We start from the raw sequence: 26,840 nt of genomic DNA on the forward strand, positions 1-26,840 counted from the left end.
AGATATTTTGACAATATTTTGCTGCCCTGTCAGTCAAACTCGTCTGAGGGTTGCTTTGGAGAAAAAGAAATCAAACAAGTAGACAGATACTTTGAATAAAGTCTAAAGCCTCAACTAATCGGCTGTGATTTGAAATTAACTAAGTATCTAAATGTTGTATTAAAACATGACATCAAATTTGGATAAGTCTTGCTGGGGAGAACATGCATGAAGGTATAACACCCAGTTTTCCACTCTGTCAATCTCCCATAGTGTACCGTGCACACTGCAGAGCCAACTAAAAGGAAGAGCTGTCAGTGAATGGTTATGTGTGGAACAAATCCTTTATGTAATCCTAATGCCAGTGACAATGTGATGCTAAGATGGTAGATTTTACACAGAAATTTTAGCTGCTGATAGGTGTTGTTTTCTGAAGTCTATCACAGAGAACATAATCCACATTGGAAATCAGAGAAGAAACTATAGGGAAGAGGAGATTTTGAGAAATTTTTTGGATGTGCAGACAGGAAATTATAAAAGTAAGTGGCAATCCTTTGGCTTTAATATCATTAATAAATATTCTGATAAGAATTAGATCAGAGACAATTAGTGAAATTTTTAGGCTTTTTTTTCTTCTTTTTCTACACAAGAAATGAAAACATGAATGTCCATCTCCATCCTCAAACCTTGAAGTATTAAATTAGCAGCTTGGGACACCTTGGAATTTGGAGCTTTGGAATTTAGGTTCAGGTTCCTAGTGTTATGAATACACTATACAGAACTTTCTGTATAGAATAGAACATGTTAAATATGAGAGATCTAAAAGCAGTGGGAGATATTCACCTTGCCTAACATACATACCAGACTTTGGATGGCACTTTTCTGGTGGAATGACCTTGGCTGGATGTCAGGTATGTACTAAGTCGTTCTATCGCTGCTGCCCTCAGCAGGAGAGGGAGGGAAGAAAGTAACATGGAAAAAGTCTCCTCCTCACTTTCCTCCTAATTCTTAGCTTTGACTGTTGAGCAGACACTATATGGTACAGAATATCCCTTTGGTCAGTTTGAGTCAGCTGTGGCAGCTCTGTCCCTTTCCAAGATCTTCTCCGCTGCCAATGTGGGACAATGGGGAATGTTGCAGAGACAGTGACAGTGATGTGCCAGTGCTGCACAGCAGTAGCCAAAGCACTGTCTGTTACCAAACCCTTTCCAGCTACCAGTGCAAAGCACAGCACAACAACTGCTGTGAGAAGCTTAACTCCATCTCAGACAGACCAGACACACTCAGCTTTAAAGTGATAGAAAGAATTCTGTTCCCATTCAAGAAACAGAAATGTCTCCATACAGGTGTGGGTTTTTTACATATGTAATGTGATTTAAGTATGTAAGCTCTCAATAAAATTATTGAGCAGCCATTAGTGGAGTCTAAAGAGTAATTCTGATTGTTTTAAAGTTGACATACAATGTTTGATTAAATTGCCTAAAATGGGGGATCCTTAATCCTAGTTATCTCTACAAGTTTCCAGCTGCTCCAGAACATCACTCCAGGTATCTTGTAGGATCTGTATCAGTCAAGTGATTATCTTTCAGATATCTTAGGGCAAAAAAAAATGACTGCACTTATATATAGACAAACAAACCTAAACCACAGCATCTGGTTGTTATGAATTCTTTTTTTGTGCTTCACAGACTGTAAGGCTGTAAGTGCTGCCTAAAAATTGCCTCCAGTGTTATTTGGAGTTGCTTTAAATTATCTGAGAAAACAGATGGGAGATCCATGCCTCCATGAAAATGAAGCTGAAGGCCAGTGAAGATAGTCTAGGACACAAATGGCACTTGCCATATTTCCTTAGACCAGTGAATTAAGTCCTTGAAGTCTGTACTGGAAACCTGTTGTCGTGGTTTGAGAGGAAGTAAGTTTTCTGGGCTATGCTGTGGTCACCAATAGGTCCAGCTGCTACCAAAAAATGTCATGGTTTGATGCTGGTGCAATGCCAGTGCCCCCATGACAATACCCTCTCCCTGGCATCTGCTGTGAGATGTGGCCAGGAATAAGCAAAGCAGGCTCCCACTTAGAAATAAAGAAAAGAAAAATTTATTAACCAAACTACAACTCTAAGTAAAAAGAAAGACACAGGGAAAATGAAAACCTTCCAAAAACATTTCCTCCTCCCTCCACGAAATTTCCAACACATCCATCCCGCAAATCACCAATTCTCAGTCCACCACTGCCCTTTAGATAATCAATTCTCAGTTTGTCAAGAGGAGAGGAGTCCTTCTTGTGCCATAGGCTTCCCCTGGAAACACCTTGAAACCTCGTGTGTTTCCATGTCACTCGTGGCACCACCCGGAGAACATCTGCCATCATGACCTCTTCCTTCCATGTCCAGTGCACAGGGACCAGAGCTGCTTCTAGGGTCGTCTTTTTAAGGATGCTTTGTCCTGTTCCAAAAAGAGCACAGTCTCACCTTTGAGACACCTGTCCCCAACAAATTTCACCCCCTGGGGCCGAGGGGCACCAACACTGAACCCTCTTGGCTCTGAGCCATTGCCTCCCCCTGGATGCAGTCTCTGTGTCACAAGGAACACGGTTCTGTCCATGGCTATAACAAGAAGAGTCCAGCTAAGGCCACTCCATCATCTCTTCCCACCTAAGATTCTTCTCTACTCTTCCGACATCTTCCACTTGCCCAGACCTTCACACTTGCACATTTCCTTCTTCCATTTCATCTCTATCTCTCTTCTAGGAAAGGTTAATGTTCTGCAAAGTTTTCATTGTCCAAAAAAGGGTTAAAAGCCCAGGCTCTGCCCGCCCAGAACTCCCACAGCGGCCGGACATCTTCTCGCTGCACCCCCCCCCCCCCCCCTCGCCTTCTTCTCCTCAGCCGTGCTGCCGGCACAAGTTATCAAGTTTCAAGGTAACACAGTCACAGGCACAGGCTGTACTCTCTCTCCTGGGGGGGCTGCCCGATGCCTCCTGGTGCTTCTCCCACCCTTCCATCCTCGGGGCCTCTTCACCTCCCATCTCTGTCCAGGCCTCGGCCTACCTCACCCGGCCGCATGGCTCCCCTGCCCCGCCCAGCCGGTTGCAGCTGGATGGGGGAGAGACCCGAACTCTTTCCCCACTGGAACCCAAGACAGGGTTTCCTGGGAATGCTCTGCTTTTAACCCCTGTGTTCTCAGAGGTGTATCCATGCCCCAGTGGCCACATCAGGTGCCAATATTCAAATCTGAACACGTATTGGTGACCACAGCATATCCCAAAAAACTTACTTCCTCTCAAACCACGACACCTGTACAAAAAATTCACATGTAGACACCACCCATGCTCATTCAGGAATATGAAAAAAATATTGCAGTTGCGATGTGACTGCTGTTTAATTAAGGTGTATCTAAATAATAATATGATTAGTCAAACTACACATAATCAATATGTTGTCAATATTCCTGTTTCCAATGTGTATTGAACTGTAAATGTATACTGCATTTTCTTGTCCACTGGAAATATTGTATGCAACTCAGGAGCATAATTTCAGGAGCTATAATTTCATTAATGAGATTAGGATGTTAGAATATGTTGTCTAAGACATTCTTCAGATCTACAAGTGATTGATGAATTTGTATTGAGAAACAGGACTTTGTGCTGATGAACCTCACCACAAACAGGAATTCTGTGTAACATGCTGTTTGTTCAGTGAAGGTGGGCTCATCCTCTGCTGCAGCCCCTGGGGTTCCCCACATCAGAAGGGGTAGAAGATTGCCATCAACCCTTCTATACTTTCTATCCTTTATGCACTTAATCTTCTGTTCAGCCTCAAATACTTCTTACTTTCTTACTGACATTTCAAAAGAAGCAGCACTTCCTGAGTAAGAAAACACACACTGACAAGTTTAATTAAATTGTCTAAATCTGGAATAGCATTCAATTGTAATGATAAGGTTCTTGACATAGAATCAGAGTCATAGAACAGTTTCAGTTGGAAGAGACCTTTAAAGGTCCCTTTATCTTCTAGACCATGAGACACATTTTTTTTAGTGCCATTAAACATTTAGCAGATTATTATTCTGCCAGTAATGTTTGATTGTCTGGAAGAGAATGGGTTTCCTCTACAGTCTTTATTAACTCTACCTAGATGCCCCAGATGCTTTAGAGCTCCTCAGTGGGATAAATACCTTTATATGAGCAACAGAATTAAGGTTGTAATGGTTTGACAACTCAAAACTCCTTCTACAGCTTGGAAAAAAAATACTGGTATCTCTCCCAGAGATCGATTCATCCGTCCTTTCTTATGCAGTGAATTGTCCTTGAGGTTGTTACAAAGCGAGACCAGAGTGACTAATTAAGACTTGAATGCCTTTTAGATATATAAAGTAGGGCAGATAAATCCCAAATATATGTACCTAAATTAGAAGGCTAGTCTACATTGATTCTCATATAGGCAATGCAGAAAGACTGATTCCTCCAAAGAGCTACTTGGAGCAGGCATCTAATTTAAGTGCTCTGTATATAGAACTGTATATAGAATATCTTCTCATCCTTTGCTAATTACAGAGAAAACCTCAGGATTTTTACTTTCTCTGTCCTATTTTCTTTCATTTTAGGAGGCAAAAGAAGATAAAAATGTCAGGGGGATGCCAACATCAAAAAATGAAAGATGTTATGACTGTGTTGCTTTAATGTGGTATGAAGTAAGGATGTGATCTGTTTTTGAATTATAAACAATATAATTTTAATATCTTTCAGTAATTTTCAGGATATGATGCCTAAGCTGATAGAGCCTTTGCTACACGAATAATATAGTTGTCTCTGATTTTGACCAGAATTTCCACCTCAAGAACTATTAAAAAATTTGTTGAAGCTGATACATTTTTGAACAAAGTTATTGAGAAAATGAAATTTTCAGTCAATGATATTATCAGAAAGTAATCAAAAAGAAAAGTCAATAGGAGGAAATTGTAACCTGTAAGTTTGTAATTAACTTATTTTGTAGACAATTTATTATTAAAGGTTGATGCAGGATTCTCTTAGATTTTAAAATAATGCAATAAACAAATGAGATACCGAGAGACTCCCTGGGCTGAATCAGCCCTCTGATTATTACCCACTGCTGATACTCCAGGCTAGCGGTGATGAGATTGAAAAACAGAGTGTCAGGGCAATGAAAGGGACTCTAGGCACTGGGTCAAGTGGTTGATAGGGCAGGAGCACAGGTAGTGTTCTGCTCAGCCCCTCTGGAGGTAGAGAAAAACAGTGAAAGGAATAGGAGAGCTCACATTACCAACAAGTGGCTCAAGGGTTGGTGTCAGCAGAATTTTGGGATCTTTGATCATGGAGCAACTTTTATGGCACCTGGCCTGCTGGAACTGGATGGGCTCCATCTCTCTGCTAAGGGCAGAAAGTTTCAGCTCATGAACTAGCAGGGCTCATTGAGAGTGCTTTAAACTAAGTTTGAAGGGGGAAGGGGATGCAGCTGGACTACCTAGAAGCAGGCCCAAGGTGGGTTAAGCCTGAGTTAGAGGTGAAATCAGTAGCCCCGTTTAGGAAGGACCTTAAGACGCTGGAGTGCATCCAGAGGAGGGCAAAAAGGCTGGTGAGGGACTGGGAAACACAAGACCTGTGACGAACAACTGAGGGAGCTGGAATTGTTTAGCCTGGAGAAAAGGAGACTCAGGTGTGACCTTATCACTCTCTACAACTTCCTGAAAGGTGGCTGTAGTCAGGTAGGGGCTGGTCTCTTTTTCCAGGCAGCAACTGACAGAACCAGAGGACACACAGTCTAAAGCTGCGCCAAGGGAAATATAGGTTGGATATTAGGAAAAGGTTTTTTACAGGAAGAGTGATAAAGTACTGCAATTGTCTGCCTGGGGAGGTGATTGAGTCACCATCCCTGGATGTGTTAAAAAAAGATTGGATGTGGCACTTGGTGCCATGGTTTAGTTGAGGTGTTAGGGCATGGGTTGAACTTGATGATTTTTAAGGTCTCTTCCAACCCAGTGATTCTGTGATATTATACCTCAAATAAGTTGGCCCTGATCACTGTAATTCTTGCATGCCTTTTATGTTCATAGAATAAATGTTTCTAATTCATCTAGAAAGTGTATCTTCTAAAAGAAGGAGCATCTTCTAAAGAGTGTGAAAAAGGAAACTCATTAGACATACCACAACTGACCACAGAGATATGAAATAAGGGTAAACTTGTTCACTGAAAACATTATCAAGCATTGGAATATGTTGCCCAGAGAAGGAGTGGAGTTACCATTCCTGGAGGTATTTATAAGATGTGATACTTAGGGATGTGGATTAGTGGTGGACTTGAGAGAGCTGGGTTAATAGTTGGACTTGTCCGTCTTGGAGGTCTTTCCAACCTAAAAAATTCTATGATTCTATAAATTGAAAACAAAATAATGAAAGTGTTACTGCCTAACTCAGATAATACTTTTTCAAGGTTGTACTAAATTCCAGTGTTTCTGGCTTGGAAAATAACCCAAATATCTCAATATATATTTTTCTTGTATGAAAAACATATACCTGAATTATTATTTCATTCTTTTTCCAGCAATATTTCCAAAAATATTTTACTATTGATTATTTATTTACTGTTATTCTCAAATTAAAGTCTACTTCTTCAATATTAAAAGCATTCTATCAATGCTGAGTTTATTGCAATGAAATACATAATAGTAAAAGAGTTGCTTGATATTTACTGAGTCTGACCATTTATGTAATCTGAAATATGAAACAAAAGCTTTGGTATCACACAGGGATATATTTCTATCTCTGTCAGAATTGGTATAACATGGCAGTGAAACTTCAGCTTCTAAACCAAGTGTCTGCCAGAACAAGATATTTAATTTGCATGCATGACACTAGACAAGGGGAAATTAATTTGGCTGAATACAATCAATACGTATCTAATGGCAAACAACAGTCGAAATAAATCTTACTATTTTTATACCTCCAGGGTTTAATCTAGACAGCTGTAATTAAGCATGGTTCTCCCCTCCTAAGGGTTCCTAGAACAGGTATAATGTGTTAGAAACCTCCATTCATTTGTGCTTCAATCTGGTTTGTCTCAGGCACACATAAACCTCTGCTGCTAAATATAAGAGCTCTTGCAAAAACGGTCTTCATATTCATGATTATTTTCATAATTCAATTGCTGTTTTTCTCCATTACTCTGTTTTATTTAATTTTGTTCAAAAAAACTGCTATAGAGGGAGCAGCCACTAAGCAGTACAGACTCCTCCAGCCTGATGTGCCTTTAGACCTCTGAGCTGGGGATTTGTTCCTAACACTGTTTATTTATGAGCACAGATATTGTGAATTTATGTATAAATTGCATTCCAAAACACTCACACAAGACCACAGTGTATGCATCAAACCTCTTTGCAACAGCTCCCAGGGTCAGGGAGCAAAAACAGTGGGTTGCTCTCTGAGAGTAGATGAGCCAAGGGTGTCCCAAGGTGTGAAGGACAGTACCCTCACCAAGTAATGCACTCCCACAGACCCTGAGCAAGAGTCACTGGGCAAATTGTGGCCACTCCAAACTCAATCAGACAAAAGGCCAGTCAGCCAGGAAACAGGAAAGTTCAGAGCAATAAAACAGATTTGAAGATGAAAGCAGGAAATCAGGCCATTGGGACCAACACAATGCATAGACAGACACAGGCATATCTGTGACATAGCATAGCCAAGGATAGGGTCTGAACTTGAATGAACTTGAGAGGAGTAAAATTCTTACTTCTCACAACATTTTCCCACAAAGCTTTCCTCATTGCAGTCTGTTCCAGGCAGCACAGCAGCACCAGATCAGCGCTGGCTTGAGCACTAGCAGCTGAGCCCCTAGTACAGCTGAGCCCCCAGTACAGCTGAGCCCCTAGTACAGAGCCCAAGGCTCTGACACTTGGTGCTGAATTCTGGAACTTGATACTCAGCTGAAACCAATGATAGCCTAGAGGTGTCAGCTTTGGCTGTTCTTGCTTCTTGATGTGCCCAATAGCACTCATGGCCACATGGCCTTAAAGCAAATAATGTAATAACACTTTGATATACAAGTAGAATATAGGAGCTATTAATAAATCCATGGGGCAGCAAAGCTTTGTGTTTTCCATAGGTTAGTCTATAACCAAAATAAGGTGAAACACATATCAATGCCTTGTGTATGCCTCATTGTCTCCTCCCAGAATGAAGGGAGGCTAAAATTACTGGTTTAAGTGTAGACATCTGCTCCACTGATTATGGAGGGTTAACCCACTTGCCCACAGGGCAAGAACTGAGGAAGAAATAAGAAAAACCTTGTCTCTTGAGGCAATAACAGGGATATCACTTACAAGTTGCCATCACAGGCAAAACAGACTTGATTGGAGGAAATTTAATTTAATTTTTTGAAAATTAAAACAGATTTGAGTAGTGAGAAATGAAGACAAAAGATTAAAATACCTTCATCCACACCTTTTCTCAAACTCAGCTTCACTCCTGTTCCAAATCCTCTAAGCTGCACACAACCCTCAGCAGTATCCGACTCACTGATCTGCAGTGTTTCACCTTTCTTAAATTATTTTTAATCAATGTGCCATCTTGTCTGCTGGGCTCAGCCTTGCCTTGAGCTGGGTCTACTCTCAGCTGGAATCATCTGTTTCTGGAACAGAAACAGAGGCCACCCTTCAGCCCCACCTCTGCCAGTGCCTGGGTACCTGCACCTGCCACACTCTTATTTGTGTGCAGTCAGGGAGTCCTGTCTTGGCTCCCCAGCATACCAGACTCTGCAATGTCTTCTACAATAGCAGCAAGGTGGAGAATGCTGTTGCATATGTTGGGGAGCCCCTGTGCAGCAGTTTTTTACAAAGTTTAACAGCTTGTCTCTTGAAGTTCAGATGAATATTCTGATTTGGTGCCACTCTGACAAATTGCCTAAGCTTATCCAAAATCTTAAATGTAATGCACTACTAAATAGAGAAACGATGTTTATAGCCTTAGAATAAGAATTTCTACGCATATCTGGGAAACTTTCAGACTGAACAGAAAGTTGTCTAATTAATTTTAATGCTCTCAAGGTAACACAATGTAGGGAGGTAGATAAACTATTTCTACCTGGTGCACAAATGAGTAGATGGGATTTTGGTAAATTTACCTATATACATATATTCATGGAGATGTCAATAGTAATGTAATAAGTTTTAATATTCATTAGCTTAGATGATTAATATCTTATAATACCTTATAAGTCTATAAATAATATAGACTTAAATTACCCTGTTACATTGTGAAAAGAAGAGCATTGCTAAGTCACATGTGTAATAAGATTCCTTCTAATACGTAGTTCACATTTGTGGAATTTTGCAATATGTTCAGAACCTCCATATGTTGTTGTGGCACCATGCCAATTACAAATAAGCTTTCTATACAGTGCAGAGTTTTCATAGCCACACTTTAAAAATAACCTCAGAGGGGAAAGATAAAACATGGAAATCTGACAGAGAATCTGTCAAATGTCAGCTAGGATTACGGCTGCACAGAACTTCCAAGAGATAACTAGAGGCCTTTTATCTGCTGATTGCATGGCTGACTATAATTTTCAAATCAAAAAGACGGACCAAATCTGTCTATGAAAAATATTTTTATGGGTTTCCATAATCAAGTTAAATTTAAAAAATGGTAATGTTATCTGGAGGAAAAACTAATACTTTTTGGCATTTGAATGGCAATGGGATGCACAGATAAAGACACGTTTAAATATATAAATTATAAGACCACTAATATATCCAAAATCTTTATACCATATTTTTTTTATCCCAGAGGATTCTGCTCACAGGGGTTTTCATTATTCATAACATAAATATTTAACCAGTGTTTTTAGGAATCGATTGCAATGAACAGAACTGAAATTAAGTTTTCAATGTCTTGTTAATAATCAGTCTAGAACTTTACCTTAAGCTCTTACAGCCTCCTATTGCATGGTGACCCTTGTGGGGCCACATATCTTGCCAGAAAATCTGCTCCTGTGTGGGCTTCTCTCCCTAGGATCACAGGTCATGCCAGAAGCCTGCTCCAGATCAGGTTCCCCACAGGGTCACAACATAATTCTGTGCATATCCACTGCTGTGGCATGGGATCCTTCTTAGGCTACATTTGCTCTAATGTGATCCTCCATGGCCTGCAGAGAGTTGACCTGCTTCAGTATGGTCTCGATTCTGCAGACCTTGGTGTCTGCAGAATTTTTTCTCACATATTCTCACTCCTCTGTCCTGGGTTCTGTTTTACCACAGTTTTTTGGATGTGTTTGTTATTTCATCTTAAATACGTTGTCCCAGAGGTGCTGCCACCATCACTGATGGGCTTGACCTTGACCAGCAGCAGGTCTGTCTGGGAACTGGCTGGCATTGGCACTATTGGACCTGGGGGAAGCTTCTCACAGAAGCCACTCCTGCAGCCTCCCCATTAACAAAATCTTGCCATGCAAAAGCAGTACATTTGCTCAAAAGTTATTAAGGTTCCTAGGATGATCTTAAATGTATTTTATGGATACTTTTGAGATTTTCCTTCTAATTCCAACACTGGAAAAAATTAATCATAAAACAAATATGAAATGCATTCAAGAAGATTTAATTCAGGCTTTTCTTTGTACAACAATAGAAGTTGTAAGCTGCTACTGCCTTAATATTTTACAGTAAAATCAAGCCACATATTATAATAATCAGATATCAACATTTTGACATGAAAAGTTAATTATTTGAAGCTAGTTTCCTTTCAGTAATGTGCAGAAAACTCTCAAATATAAAGGGAAATAAGAGATAAAGCTCAACTCTGAAAGAGACTGAAAAGACGGAGTACTGCTTTGCTGACATTCTGAAAGAAATAACTTAGAATTTTGTATTATTTTAGTTTTTGTTTTTGTTTTTGTTTTTGTTTTTTAAGGAAATCATCAATATTCAGGTATCACTGATATTCACCAAATTTTTAAAAGCTGTACTCCAGTATGGTGGGAAACTATTCACCTACGTTTTTACAGATAAAATCATACAGTTGACTAAATTTATTGGCAAAACTACTGAAGCCTGACAAATGAACTGATGCTTCATATCCTCATGCATTCATAAACCACACAATTTCTCATTTAAATTTGGAGCTTATCTGATAGATATGTCTAGAGAGCATGGCCACATAAAATATAGCATAAATTGATTGGTCTTGTCCTTCCTAAACAGACTAATTTTCTTCCCAATTCCAAATGTTAATTTGCATTGTGAAATCCATAATATGTTTTCTGGAAAAGGGAGATGACAAGAAGGTGCCACTCTTTTTTGATTTATTTATTTTTTTATTAATTAACAATTAACAGCTATTATTAAGTCTCTTTTGTACTCATGAGCCTAAGACCTAAACACAGGACTCAGTTTTGTCTCAGGCTCTCAAAGTAATATCTTCTAACATGTAATGGCATTCTAGGATGTTTCAATAAACACTGAATATATGTATGTCGTCAGCTGAACATAGCCTTTTATCTCCTTTTTTAGCCATTTGATTTGAAGAGGTTTGCTCTGAAAGTAATTTTTCCTTTAATGGCTACAATAGAGGGTGAAAACTACTGGTTCATATGAAAATACTCTTAGCAACAATGAATGCAAAAAGTCAAGATGAGTTACTTGAGTAAATGAACAACTTCTCAATTTTAAATTTTGCATTTCTCTTTGAATTTTCAGAGAAATTACAAGTTAACAAACTTGAAGGAGATTAAATCTGTATTATGATATAAACCCTAGCTCTCAAGTAAACACCACACAGCTGCTTGATCACTCCTCCACCATTGAGATGGGAGAGTCAGAAGAATAAAAGTGAGAAAATTCATGGACTGAGATAAAAACAGTTTAATAGGTAAAGCAAAAGCTCTTCACAGAAGAAAAAAAACCCAAGTAATTTATTCACCCTTTACCATAGGCAGGCAGGTGTTTGGCTATCGCCAGTAATCCAAGACTCCATAATGGAGTCATATGGTCACATAATGGAAATGGGAACATAATGGTCACTTGGGAAAACAAATGCCATCACTCTGAATGTCCTCCCTTCCTTCCTCTTTCCTCAGCTTCATATATTGAGCATATTGCCATATGGTCAGGGATATATCCCTTTGGTCAGCTGGGGGCAGTTGTCCTGGCTATGTCCCCCTCAAATTCCCATGTATCTTCAGCCTCCTTGTTGCGAGAGATGATGCGAGAAGCAGAAAAGGCCTTGACCCTGTGTAAATACTGGTCAGCCATACCAAAATATCCCTGTATTATCAACACTTTTTCCAGCACAAACCCAAAATTTAGCCATATACTAACTATTCTGAAGAAGATTAACTCTACCCCTGTAGAGCAACACCTGGAGTACAATGCAGTCATTGGGCGCAGCCAGCAGGGCTTCATGAGGGGAAAGTCCTACTTTTTGGTCCTGATTTTCTTCTACAACAGGGCAATCTACTGAGATGACCAAGGAGAGCCAGTTGATGTAATCCCTTTGGGATTCTACAAAGCTTTCAGTACTGCCTCTCACAGTATCCTTCTGAAGATGATGCCCAGCACAGCTGAAAAACCACGATGGGTGAGCAACTGGTCAGGCACAGAAGGTTGTGGTAAGTGTGGTATCGTCAGGCTGACATCCTATAATTAGTAGGTTCCACAGGGATCCATCCTCAGCCCAGTTCTCTTCAACATCTTTATTAATTACTAGAATGCTGGACTTGAGGGAGTGCTAAGTCAGTTTGCTGACAACACCAAACTAGGAGGAGCTGTCCACTCACTCAAGGGCAGAGAGGCCCTTCAGAGACACCTCAAAAAATTAAAGATGGGGCAATCACCAACCATATGAAGTTTAACAAGGGCAAGTGCTGAATTCTGCACCTGGGCTGGGGCAACCCTGGTTGTGTGTATAGACCAGGGAAGGAGAGGCTGGAGAGCAGCACAGAGGAAATGGACCTGGGGGTCCTGGTTGGTGACAGGTTGAACAAAAGTCATTGTGCCCTGGCAGCCAGGAGGGCCAATTTTGTCCTGGAGGCATCAGATACAGCACACCAGCCAGGCAAAGGAGGAGATTGTCCTGCTCTGCTCTGCTCTGCACTGGGATGGCCTCACCTTGAATTCTGTGTACAGTTTTGGGTACCACAATAAAAGGAAGATATTAAGCCATTAGAGAACATCCAAAGGAGGACAGTGAGGATGGTGAGGGGTCTGCAGGTGAACCTGCATGAGGAGTGGCTACAGTTGCTCAGTCTGCTCAATCTAGAGAAGAGGAAACTGGGGGGAGACCTCATTGCAGTCTTCAATATCTTCAGGATGGGAAGTGGAGGGGCAGGTACAAATCTCCTCACTCCCATGACTAGTGACAAGACCCAAGGGAATGGCCTGATGCTGAGACAGAGGGAAGTTTAGATTGGACATAAGGAAAAGGCTTTTCACCCAAAAGGGAGATTGAGCATTGGTGGGCTCCATTAGGCTCATTCACACTCTGACTATTCAACTCTTGGTGCAAAGTGAAATAGGCCCAAAATTTTCTGCTTTTACTCCAAAACTCAATTAATACATATGCCTCAGACTGAGATTTTGTCAAGATCATTTGGATGCTACCCAAGCTTAAAGATTTTCCTGAGCCCCTTCTTAAAATATATTGCAGATACGTGTTTTTGCTATAAATATTGAAGAAGGCTTGCTTTAGAATTTTATACATTCAGGAAATGTGACTTAGTTATTTGAGCTCCTTTTGACCTGTACTACTGAGGTAAAGTTGTCTTATTCCAAATCCATTGGTCGCAAACTACTCTTGAGATTGCTCCAATCAGATCCTTTGCACTAGTCAGCAAACTCACACCAAATAAAGACAAGTTGCAAATATCTTCTTAGATAAAAGGGCTCCAGACATATGTACAATCCATAATAGACTAATGCAATACCAAAGTAAAATAACTGTAGCAGGATAATATTATGAGAACCTTCTGGTTTTTACTATGTGAGTATGGACAAAAAAATATTTTTTTGCATGTTGACTAGGAGTTTCTCAATGGAACATCCTCCTGTGAGGATATTGTCTCTTACTGTAACAAAGAAGGAGTATGGGAGGAAAAAAATAATTACTAATGTCATAGGAAAAATTTAATGATCCAACATTTAAATATCTCTATTCTTGAAAAGGCAGCTGAGAAGAGAGTGTTCATGTTATTACACTTGTGATAAAGTGGTTTGCACTGGAGTGTATTCAGCTTAGAAAAATTCCTCTCTGAAAAACAATATAAATTAAATATTACATTTTCAGTAAGTTTATTCAGACATTACTAGAACCAGACTCTGTCTCCAGAGAACTCTGAAACAAAGAAATCTGTCAGACTGAAATAAGCATCAACCTTTATATGGAACAAAATCTCCTCTTAATAAATATAAAAGATACATCCAAAATAATATTTGTCTAGGATTTGCCCAGTATGAGATGATCATAAAGTCTGTTAAGAGACTCTCTAAGCCCTTTCAAAACACCATAGCTATAAAAAGCATGGATATGAAGTAATTTAAGTAGCACACTGAACAAATATATCTAGGAATACTAAGCATGAATTATTCTTATGGTAATTCTGGGAAATTGTAAAGATGCCGTGCCAGCAATGACAGCAATGGCAGCATGAGGGCATCACAAGATCATAGATATATAGCCAGCTGCCATTAGATCCACTTGCAAGCCAACATTCATATACCCATATAAAAATAGCATCCTTTTATTGCATAATTGCTTTCAAAGAGGCCATTAGGGAAACCATTTTGTAAAAAAAAGTAAAAAATATTGCTAATCCATTCTTTTACTTCATTTTTTTATAAAGCAAATCACTGATAATCTGACCTATCAACACTTAAGAAACAAAGTTTTTTTTTTACCTTATAATTGTTTGCTACATCTGTAGTGTAAATTTGCTTTGCGTTGTTTCAGAAAATGCATTTTCATCCACAAGGCCTTTCAATCCTTAAGCAATATAAGGCTACTTTTTCCTCATAAAATGTCAAAGTATTATCTTTATCAGAGATCTATTTCTTAGACAGAAACATCTTGACTCTAGCACAGATTATTAAATATAAAAATAATAATAATGGCCTATTTTTTTCCCTTTGGATATGAAAGAAGTTATTTTCAGTTTATGTCTGGAACAGGAAAGTAGAAATATTATCTAAATAATACAAGACTAAACCTAGCTGTCACAGTATCCAATTTCTACTAGTATCTGGTAATGGATACTTGGAAAAGAAAACAGGACTTTGAAGATAGGAACAGTATATGGACTTGTTTCTCTAAATCGTCTCCCAGCTTCCAACTGTGGAATAAGTATTTTCTAACTTGCAAGTAAGATGTTTGTCTCTGACCACACAGATTTTCTTTCCGCTTCTTGCAGAATCCATAAGGTTTATTGCCATGAAGATTTCAAGGGCTATTACCTTTTGTTAAAGTAAAATAACAATAACCAAAGAAAAGCAACCAACCTAAAAATGTCTTAGCACTCCCCGCTTGCAGTTTTGAGATGACCATGCTCTATTATGCTTAAGATTATTATTGATTATGATTTTTTTTAAGAAACACATTATTCTGTGCTGTGTGTATCCTTTTGTGCTTCAATGAAGAAAACAGCCTTCTCATCTCCTTCCTTCATTTACTTCCTATTCCTATTCCTATTCCTACCCCCATATTTATTTACTGCTTTTGAGAGTTCTCCAAAGTCTGTCTTTCTGCAGTGGCTTCTTACATAATCTCCTGTTAATACCTTTGCTTTATATACTGTCACACTGCTGAGAAAGTTCAGGGTGCGTAGGAGATTGGAAGGAGACACAGCTGGAATAGGTGACCCAAACTGACCAAAGGGATATTCCAAAAAATATGATATCATGCTCAGTGTAAAAACTGTAAAAGGAAGAAGGAGAAAGAGGGTGACTTTTGGAGTGATGATGTTTGTCTTCCAAAGTCAGTGTTATGCACAATGGGGCCCTGCTCTCCTGGAGATGGCTGAACATCTGCCTGCCCATGGGAAGCAGTCAATGACTTCCTTGTTTTGTTTTGTTTGTGTGTGTTTGGCTTTTGCTTTTCATATTAAACTGTCTTTATCTCAACCCATGGGTTTTCTAGCTTGTAGGCTTCTGATTTGCACTTCAATCCCACTCTTGGGGAAGTGAGCCTCTGTAGGGCTTGAATTAATGGCTGGGGTTAAACAACAGCAGCATCAGAAATAAAACTGGCAAAATATATCTTTCCACTAATAAAAGGATTGTCTAGGAATATAGGAAAACTTGCTGAAATTATTCCTCTTGCTTTCACTGGAAGTCAGGGTGCATAGCATGAATATCTAAATTCTCTGGAATTTCCATCTCAATGACTGGAAAATGAGCTGACCGCTGCAGTCATTGCAGTTTCTTGTATCTCTGAGGACAAATGAAACAAAGTTTCTCCATTCTGGCACTCTCAAATTTTTTTCTTCATGATTTCATGTTTTGGGGGTATTACATTCTTTTTTATTCAGACTTCATATTCAGACTTCCACTTAATAACATACTTTGCATGAAATATTTCAATAATTTTAGGGAGCCATTACTATATTAGGAAAATAATTGCAAGGAAGTCTAATAATGTTAAGTTCATTTGTCTCTCTGCACCACTCCATTAAATAGGAAAATGCAACCTCAATTACAAGAGCAAGGCAACAAAGCATCTCTGAAAGTTCAAGCTAAATCCCAAGACATTGCATGAAACTTTGGAGCAGGGAACTTAAAGCTATTCAAATTGCAACAGCGTTCTTTATCACCTCCTAAGTTAAAGAATTGAGGTTTTTAAAATTCTATTAGTGGAAAGAATTTCCTGAAAACAAGAAAGAAATCCTCCTAAAAATCAAAGCTAGATAGTCAGTTTAGCCAAATAACTGCAATATTGTGATTCTAACATCACTAACTACCAGAGACACAGTAGCTTAAAAGTGAACTTACTCAGAAGAAAAAAGGTCATCATGTTACTTAGCAGGAACTTTTGCTTGATGGGCAATAGTCTCAAAATGCAGATTTTGGTATATTTCAGGAGTATGTTTTACTACATTTCAGGAGACTCTCCCCCATACTCCCTGCTAAGGAATTAAGATATTATCAGTAATTTAGGAAAGACTCTTGCATGCCTACATATTCCAGACAGTGGATCCAAATGGCTTTTACTCCTAGTATTTAATATCTTATAAACAAGTAGTTTTGTTTTTTTTAATCTAAAACAGAATAAATCCATAAATCATTAATTCAAGACTCAGAAAGTAAGCCTCCTTTAAAAGAAACAGGTAAGTTTTGAGGAATGGATGTCAGATACTGTAGGAACATAGTAAAGAGTCAACAGAATAAAATAGGAAATTTATTTTTCTTACATGAAAGCACTTTTTATACAATATACACTTTTTTATTGATTTCCTGATTTCATATCTGCTTTGAGAATATATGAGGGTTTTTATCATATTTTACTGTTGATTAAGATGTTCTGGTATTATGATTTTATATTTGAACTTTAACTGTGAGTCAAAGTATGGGCTTGGCTCTTACTGAGGTAAATGTACAGTCATAAAAAATGGTTCAGTAAACAGACATGCAACTGGGAATTCAAAAATGAGCATTTGAAGATAAAATTAAAAAGAACATGAAGTAGAATGTCATTTAATTAGTTGATATAATAATAATAGTGAGTTTTAACATTGCCCTGCTTTAACAAACATAAGCACATATTCACACATACCCATACACAGGCAGACACACATAAAGTCATTTTACTAAGATTATGTAGGCAATTCTGCTTTGTTAATTTTTACAAGACAAAAATTGTATGGAGGTGTTTATTTGAAAGTAGAAGCCTTTATATCTCTTAGGATAAACATGTTATTGTGACAGGAATCATGCAGAGAGCAAAAGATATTTTATGAAAAGCTCTAATTGAAAGGACCATCTCTGACTGGTTGGACTAGGATTGAAAAATCATGTTACAGAGTATTTCTGCCAAGGTACATAGGAGAGATATATAATCATCCATCCATGTCTCCCTTCAAAAGCTCAGCTGGTAGAGCAGATGGTAGAAGTATGGCCTGCAGGAATCCCTAAGTCTCTGGTTCAATTCCAGATTGAAGGAGGTCCTTGGTTTTCATCCAAAGCAACCAGGCCTAGCTTGAGTAGTGGGCCCATGGGAATCTCTGAGCCCACTGGCAAGATCAAGTGCAAGGTGCTGCACCTGGGTCACAGCAATCCCCTGTATCAACACAGGCTGTACACATTGAAAGCAGCCCTGCCAAGAAGGACTTGGGGGAGAGGCTGGACCTGACCCAGCCATGGGCACTCACAGCCCAGAAAGCCAAACGAGTCCTGGGCTGCATCCAGAGTAGTGTGGCCAGCAGGGACAGGGAGGGGATCCTGCCCCTCTGCTGTGCTCTGGTGCGACCCCAGCTGCAGTGCTGCATCAACCCTGGGGTCTGCAGCAAAGGAAGGAGATTGACCTGTTGGAGGGAGTTGAGATGAAGCCATCAAGATTATTAGATTGATGGAGCAGCTGGGACAGGCTGGGAGAGTGGGGACTGTTCAGCCTGGAGAAGAGATGGCTCAGGGGTGAGGTAATTGCAGCCTTCCAATACCCAAAAGGAGCCTACAAGATAATTAGAGAGACTTTTTGCAAGGGATGTAGTGATGGGACAAGGGAAAATGGCTTCAAGCTGAAAGAGAGTAGGTTTACATTAGATACTAGGAAAAAATTAATTACTATGGGGATGATGAAGCCCTAGAATAGCTTGGCCAGAGAAGTTGTGGATGCCCCATCCCTGTGAATGATCAAGGCCAGGCTGGATCGAGCTTGGTGCAACCTAGTCTAATGAAAGGTGTCCCAGCCTATGGAAGGAGAGTTGGAATGAGGTGATCTCTAAGATTCCTTCCAACCCAAGACATTCTGTTAGTCTGTGAGCCTATGATATTTGCTCTATGTCCTTTTAATATTCCTCTAGGGCATATATAATGTGTTTTGATGGTTCTAAATTGTCTCAGCATTGCAGCATTTGAATCTGTGCAAAGTAGCAGGAGCGGATACTAATCCCTAGAATTTATCACTCTACAGGCTCTTGCTGATGTTGCCAATGCAAGTTCCTAGCAAGTTATAGAATTATGCCTCTAACTTCCCAGTCTGTAACTTTGACTAATTCCTTCCCAGTCTATTAGTTCTACACCTGTAATCTCCACATTATTGCTTTAAACATAATTTGTACAGAGTTGTATACATTATTGCAGCAATGGTTCTAAGGAGAAAAGTCTTCCACAAATATTTTGGAGCATGTTTAAGCTGTATGCTATAGTGCCTTTATTCAGATCCATCTCATTCTGACCATGTCATCAAAGTTCATTTCACTTTAGGACTCTTCTCTTTGGAACAATTTCTGAAGGCTTGCTCATCTGTTTTGGTGTCAACTACAAGGTCTACAGAGAAGATTCCTTAATTTACTCTTTAGTTTACATACAGAAAATTCTATTACATTCAAACTAGGATCTAAGTACCTGAACATTAAGCAGGAATAAGAGCTTCTTATACTAAAATAAACTGGATGAAATCAAGCAGGAAAAAATAAATATAGGGCACAAGACTCTGTCAGATCTGCTAGGTTGTGAAAGACTACTAAATACTTTACAGAAAATTGTCACTGTTTTTTAATCCAGTCTTCCATTGAAAATTGTGAAATATCGAGATCGTAATCCCCAAAGGCATTCAACAGATATGAAGCTAATTGAATTTCAAGATGTGCAACACTAAAACTTCTGGATGATACATGAGATGCCCTTGCAAGATTTCCCAACTTTTATCTTCTGGTGGTCAGATTCCACTTCTTTTATTTTACAGGACACAATGAAGAGCAATATATTGCATGGTTGTGGAGATCACAAAAGTTTGCAAAAAGAGATTTAAAAAAAAATTACTTAATTGGAACTGTTCTGAATGCTTTGCAAGCTTGAAAGTTATTAAGAAGTTAGGTTTTGTCATCTGAAAAATTTCAACTAGACTTTTCAGTGGAATCTTCTAAAGTTTAACATGAAATAAACATTTTTCTCAAGACAGAATGGCAGTAAATCCTATTTCATTTTTAATATCTCTATCACAATTCACATTCAAGTACCATTTCATAGTTTAGTAAATTTGCAAATTGCAAAGGGATATGTCATAAATAGAAACATGAATGCTGAAAGTACTGAAATGTCATTTAGTATGAAGTTAGTAGTCAAAAGTAAAAACTGTGCTTTAAGCCAACTACCTTTCTTAAAAAGATAAATGTTTAAAATTACAAGTTTCTTTTAGTATAAACATAATAGCTGTTCTTTGTTTCCTAAATTTGTCAAGTTTAGACATTTCATTTTATCATTACATTCCTAAAATAGAGCTGTTAAAAATATTTTTAGTGGTAAAGCTAAGTGTTGTTTGAAAATTTTGAAATATGCAAATATCTCTTCAATTCTTTACTGCTGCAGTAGTAGAACCTGTTTTGGTGGACTCAGTGGTCTGAACGCAAAAAAAAATGATAACAGCATCAGTTCCAATTTACTAGATAGTGCCTTCTTAGTTACTGACATTAAAGAAATACTCTCTGCAGGTCTATTTTCAGATATTCTGCTCATAACAGAGAATAATTTCAACCTATGGAGAAAATTAATGACAGATGGCATTGTTTCTTTCTCTAATAAACACAGTCAGGATGGGGCTGAAGTCTAAAAGGCCTTTTGTCAGTAATGGAATAAAGAAAGTGTAAAGGAGCCTGCACTCCTTCTAAGAACTCTGAAGACGTTTGACACCTGCTCCACAAGTTTTTTATTACTTAAATATGCAACATTCCAGGGAAAAATAAAGTTATCAACAAAATGAATTACAGCCCAAAGAGAGCAATACATTGTTAATTACAAGAAAGGTCAGTGTGTGTTTCCAGCAGTTTTTTGTTTGGTTGGTTAGTTTTGGGATTTTTTTGGTTTGGTTTTTTGGTGTGTTTTGGGGGTTTTTTTGTTGTTGTTGTTTTTTTTTTTTTTTTTAAGGAGAGGGGGAAAATAGATTCAGCATTATTTTTTCATTTAGATATAAGAAATAACTTTTCATGCTTAGTGATACCAGTGAAGCCCTGGATTGCCTATCAGTGTGTTAGCAGTAAACACTGAGCCTTTTTTACTACCTTTGATACTCATGTATACAAAAGCACCCTTGGAATTTAATGGCAATTTCCAGATTACTCTAAGAGGACTCTTCAGACAACTGTTCTGATGGTGCTATTGAACTTTAAAATCTTTAGCATGTGGCCATTAAGTATTCTGCAAATGCTTTCCACACCTGATGTGCTCTTATAAGCTGCCAGGATTTAGCAATTGACCTGTGATGGATGAAGTGAGAAAAGCAAAAAGCAGTCTGTAGAGTACCAGTGTCCAAACCCTTGCTCTGAGTCTGACTGACTTCTATGAGCCATATTGAAGTTTTATATCTAGCCAAAGAAAGGAGGTTTTGCTTTGTCTCTATCACAAATTCAACAAAGCCCTTCACATTTAAAGTGTGAAACCTGGCTTATAAAATCAAGTTGCTACAAGCAACTTCTGTTCAAAAGGGTGTGGGTTTTTTCTTATCCCCCTCTTTTCCCTTCCCTCCTCCACCCACCCAGTGTGAGCTTTTTCAGGGAATTTTAGTGATAGAACTTAGGTGTGTGATGTGTCTTCTTGAAGTAATATCAAGGGTATAGAATCATCTTGATTTTTACACCTCCTTATGCATAGTACAATAATCCTGCTTTTTTCAGGAACTTCAGTAACTCCAGCATTGGAAATGTTTAACTGGTTTTAGCTGTTCATTTGAATTGGCGTGGTCTCACTGGACAAGATCAGAATAAACTGAAATCATTCCCATTTGCTATGTATATTGAGTACGCATGTGTTTGTTCATATTTTCAAATGTCAGGACTGTTCCAAAGTCCTATTAACTACTGGTTTTAGTCCTTCAATGTGGAAAAAATTATATATGTTAGCAGCAAACATCCTTAATCACTACTTTTCTTAAATAGGTTTGGTTTCTGGTTTAGATACTTCAGTGTTTGTTAGTTATCATATTCATTTCAGTAAATACAGACAAGAGCTCTGTTCATGAAAAATACTTAGTTATAACTCTCTCTCTCTGATTTCCTAGAAATATGCTTGTATTTTTACAAAGAACTATACTGAACTATAAACTTCAAACATCTAAACATCTACATGTTTTATACATTGTCTTTTGATCACATTTATTTTCAGACTTGTAGAGTTCTGTGAATTCCTGAGCCAATCAGAATATAAAAAAAAATTAATCTGACCTGAGAGTTACCTTAGGGTAGTCCTCAGCCATAGAAGATAACTTCGTAAATATTTTGCATCACCTATTTGACCTGTCAAAGGAGGGTAAGGAATTAAGTTTTGCTTGGGGGAACTGAGAAATAATTACAGTGATTCAAAGTAATGCTGTTTCCAACTCTGAATTTATGGCATGGTACCAGTTAGACTTTAGGGAGCTATGCTGTGTTTCTGCTGACTGAAAACTATCATGTCAGGAAGAACTCTTTGGGAGAGCTATTCATGCCCACACTGTTGGCTGTAAGATGTCATAGCTTTGATTCAAATTTCCACACTGTTTGATACACAGTACAAACCTACAGTGAACTCAGACTCTGTATAAATCCCATTTCCTTCCATCACTTCCATGTCTCTCAGAGATCCACTGGCACGTGACAGATGGTGATAAAGTCAGACTGCATGTGCAAAAGAGTCCGATGCCAGTTGTCATGACATTTAGTCCACAGTAAGGAGGACTGGGTTTGTTCTGTTTCTTCTGGATGCAAACATAATTCTCTCCCATATTACAGAAGTCAGGTCGTTTTTACTAAAGCCTAAGCCTGAGCTTGCTACAAGGGCAGCTGTAGCTTGCCTACCATATTGGCCATTTCAACAGGACTTGTGAAATGCCCCCAGGATTAATAAATTGTGTGAAAGAAGCACAGAACCCTTATCAGCTACCTAGTCTGTTCCTTGGTCCCCAACTGAGGATCAAATATGATTAATAGATAAGGTTTTTACTTATTCAATAAAGGCCTGGGGTTAGAGGGAGGATCCTGAGAGTAGTATTACAGAAAGCATTTTCTTCATGTTTATCAGAGTCTAAGTTAATACAGAAAAATCCAATGTGAAGTCAGGCTTATTAATGAAACCATGACTGATAAATTCACATCATGTGTAAACATTTTTCTGCCTAATTATATATTTTTTCCTTTTTTTTTCCCTTTTATGTTGAAAACAATATTTTATTTTTATTATAATAAACATGTAAATTGATTTCTTCTTTTTTTCCCTTCTCTTTTTTCATCCAATACTAATGGTTTTATAAATGAACATCTTGAAAATTATTCTACAAAGAAACATTTTTTCAATAATTCAAATTTAAATTTATTATAGTATTTCCATTGATTTCAGTGCACTTCTTTCTGTCCAAAAATAAATCCTCAATTCAGATTCAGAGTGTCTTTAAAATAAAGATGAGACCATATTTCACATCATAGGAAATCAAAGAGATTATGATTGTGATATTGATTGAGTGTAAGCCTGTTATTTCATTTAAAAAAAAAAGTACCTTTAAAATTAATGCTGCAGCATCAGGAAAATTTTATGAATTTTGAACTTTCTTCACACTGAGAATTCCGCTACATACTTAAAAGGGGTCAAACATATATTCAGAAGGAAAAAAAAGGAAAAAAATATGTAAGAGAAACAGTCTTTAAAATACAACAATTAGTTTATAACCGTCTTTAGTTCAACTTCATCAGCAGGATCTGCTATTGCCTCTGTACTAAAAGAATGAAATAAAATAATCTTTTAGTAGCAAACATGTAAAATCTCCCTTCATCACATATTTAAATAATACATCTGACTACAACTCCAGCAATAAAAATTAATCTTTTGCTTGTTGCAAGCATACCTTTAATGTAACCCTGATTTGTTCCCCAAATATACCTCTCAATGGTAATATCAGGATTAAAATAAAATTGCAAAAAATTTTACAGCTGAAATGTTCACAACCCATATCTAATAGTCTGTCATGGGAATAATTACCCATAATGGGTATCCAAGGGATATAATTGTCTGCTGCTGTGAATTAGGAGTGCCACAGGTGGTGTTAATCACTTGGAATGTATTGGAGTAGAACAGCAGCAAGAGATGGAGCCTGCTTAAGCTTGATTTGTGGAACTATTGTTTCTGGACGCTTCAGACATAAATTGAGCACGTGGTAGTAATAATACACACTCAAGTAGTTATACTGAAACAAAGGGATATAAATATAAATAAAAAGCATGGGAAAGTTTTGTTCCTTAGCAAAGGTTACAGAAATAGTAATGAGCAAAGTTGTTCTGTGTTGTGGTGCTTGCATTTTTTGATGGGTAATATACAGCAAAAAGAAACTCAGTAGCTTCTTTTATTCCTTGAACCTAACTGTTACATATCAGCAAAAGAGCTTTCATCAATTAGGTACTCCAGAATTTTCCTTTTTATGGAATCCCATAATCACTGACATTGGAAAATATTTATGAGGTCATCAAAATCTGTGGTGTATGATTTGTATACGTATATCCAAGTGTAGAGCTTTCTTTGACAAGGAAAGTAAAACTTACTTAAAATATGATATTGGTTTATTACAATGTCACCATCTGAATTTAAGAACACATGATCAATAGCTTCTCAGAAATATCATGGACACCAGTGAAAATGAACTGACTTGAATTTGTGTGAAATATGTAAGCATACAGTGACTAAATAAGTGTGATGATACCTGGTCAAAGCTAGAGCAAAGTCAAGGCCTTGACTGGATATGCATAAATAAATTAGAGGCTGAACAACTGAGTCTGTAAATGACACCATATGTCTTTGAAGATGGTGATAAAATTAAAAATATAATTAATCTTTTAAAGGAATTAGTCCATAAGCCCTCTATAAACTCAAAAAACAAAATCTGTTCCCCCTCTAAGATATGAGGTAGTGGACAGTTAGTCAAATATCACTGTGGAACATTCATTCTAAAAGTCAAATCAGCCTAAGTAACTTTTTTGTTTAGAAACCCATTTGCATTTTAGAGTGCATACTTTTATATACCAATTACAGAGAGAAAACCAAATGATAATTGTGACTTTTACCATTTAAAAGACCATACCTAGGAAGTAACAAGTTCCAGCTATGTAAGTGTTTTAAAGAGAAAGGTAAGGAATGAAGTTAGACCTCAATTTCAGTATTTCAAATTAATCAAGGTTTTGTTGAGTAGTTTTTTTTTGGTCAGGGTTTTTTCAATCATCTAGTTTACTAAATTGTGAACTGCTGAACTATAATTTATAAGACTTAACATATATCATTAAACCAAGTTTCATAACCCAGCAGCTTCTTTCTCAAAATGCATAACTGTATGGGCTAATTACAGTTTGATAGTGATCCATGAAAATTATAAATATTATTATCCTAAGTTTATCGATAAAGTATCAACACACAGACTGGATTAGGAGAAACCATCTGAACATCATCACAAAAAAAGAAACAGATACTTCAGCTTTTGTAGTTCCATGTTGTAACTCCTAGATTGTACTTGTCCTTCACCATATTTTCCACAAATTTTCAGTTTGTCAGACACAAAAAAAGGAGGGTAAAAAAGTGAAAATGGATCATCTTGTCAAATCATCCACTAGGAATATTGCCATAAGTATTTTTGTCAAGAGCAGAACTCTTGCTGACAACTGCACCTCAGCAAGACAATAACATACTGTGTCACATAAATGTGTTATAAAGATTTTTTTTCCCCCTCTCTGTGTGATTTTTTGGTTATTACTCACATCTTAATAAGTATTTGCAGAAAAGGTACTTTATATTTTATTTCAAATGTTCCTGTAAAATTAGAAGAATTGATGCTGTCTGTAAGGCTCTCAAAATTAAATTACTTTACCTGCAGCACCGAATTTCTTTCCTAAGCTACTCATCAAGAATTAGCATATCATTACACATACATAAAATTATTTTAGTTTGTAAATCTAACAAAAGTTAGTAAAATAGAGTCTGCCAAAATCTTGTGTTTGCTGTGAATAATGAAGTGGATTAATACACAACTGTCTGTTATAAAACTTGTTAACTTACCTTACAGCACTGCTAAAACTGTACTTTGGAGGGGATGTGGTATGTTGACTATGGTTTGACACCAGACTCCCACCAAAGCCATTTTATCACTCCTCCTCTTCAGCTAGACCAGGTAGAAAAAAATGTAATGAAAGGCTTTTGGGTTGAGGTAAGCACAGGCAGAGGTCATTCACTAATTACCATCATGGTCAAAACAGACTTGACTTGAGGAAAATTAATTTAACTTGTTACAAATCAAATTAGAGTCCAGTCATCACAGTCTCTGAGAGTTTAATTATGTCACATGAATTGAATATGCATATGGCTACATGTATGAGTAGTAGTAACAATGTAATTCCCAGTAGGTCTTTACTGGGATTTAGGACTTTGCCTTTGAATTTGGACCTAATTTTCTCTCTCTGTCACTCATTTCAGTTTTACATACTTCCCAAGTGAACATCATCTTGTGGTCTAACTATGTAGGAAATTGCCAAAACTTTTTTTTCCCTAGAATTGCCTAGATATTTTTTCTTGTAATAAAGACTTACAACAAAAAATCTATACATTTATTTGTGTGTTGTGTAGGCAATAAAAAAAAAAGTAACAGGGAAGTTTTGAGAAGAAAAATTGTTGGTTTAAAGGGTTTTATTGGCAGCAATCTGTAATGACCTCTTGATT

Source organism: Molothrus aeneus, chromosome 2 (assembly GCF_037042795.1).
Source record: "Molothrus aeneus isolate 106 chromosome 2, BPBGC_Maene_1.0, whole genome shotgun sequence".
Lineage (NCBI taxonomy): Eukaryota > Metazoa > Chordata > Aves > Passeriformes > Icteridae > Molothrus > Molothrus aeneus.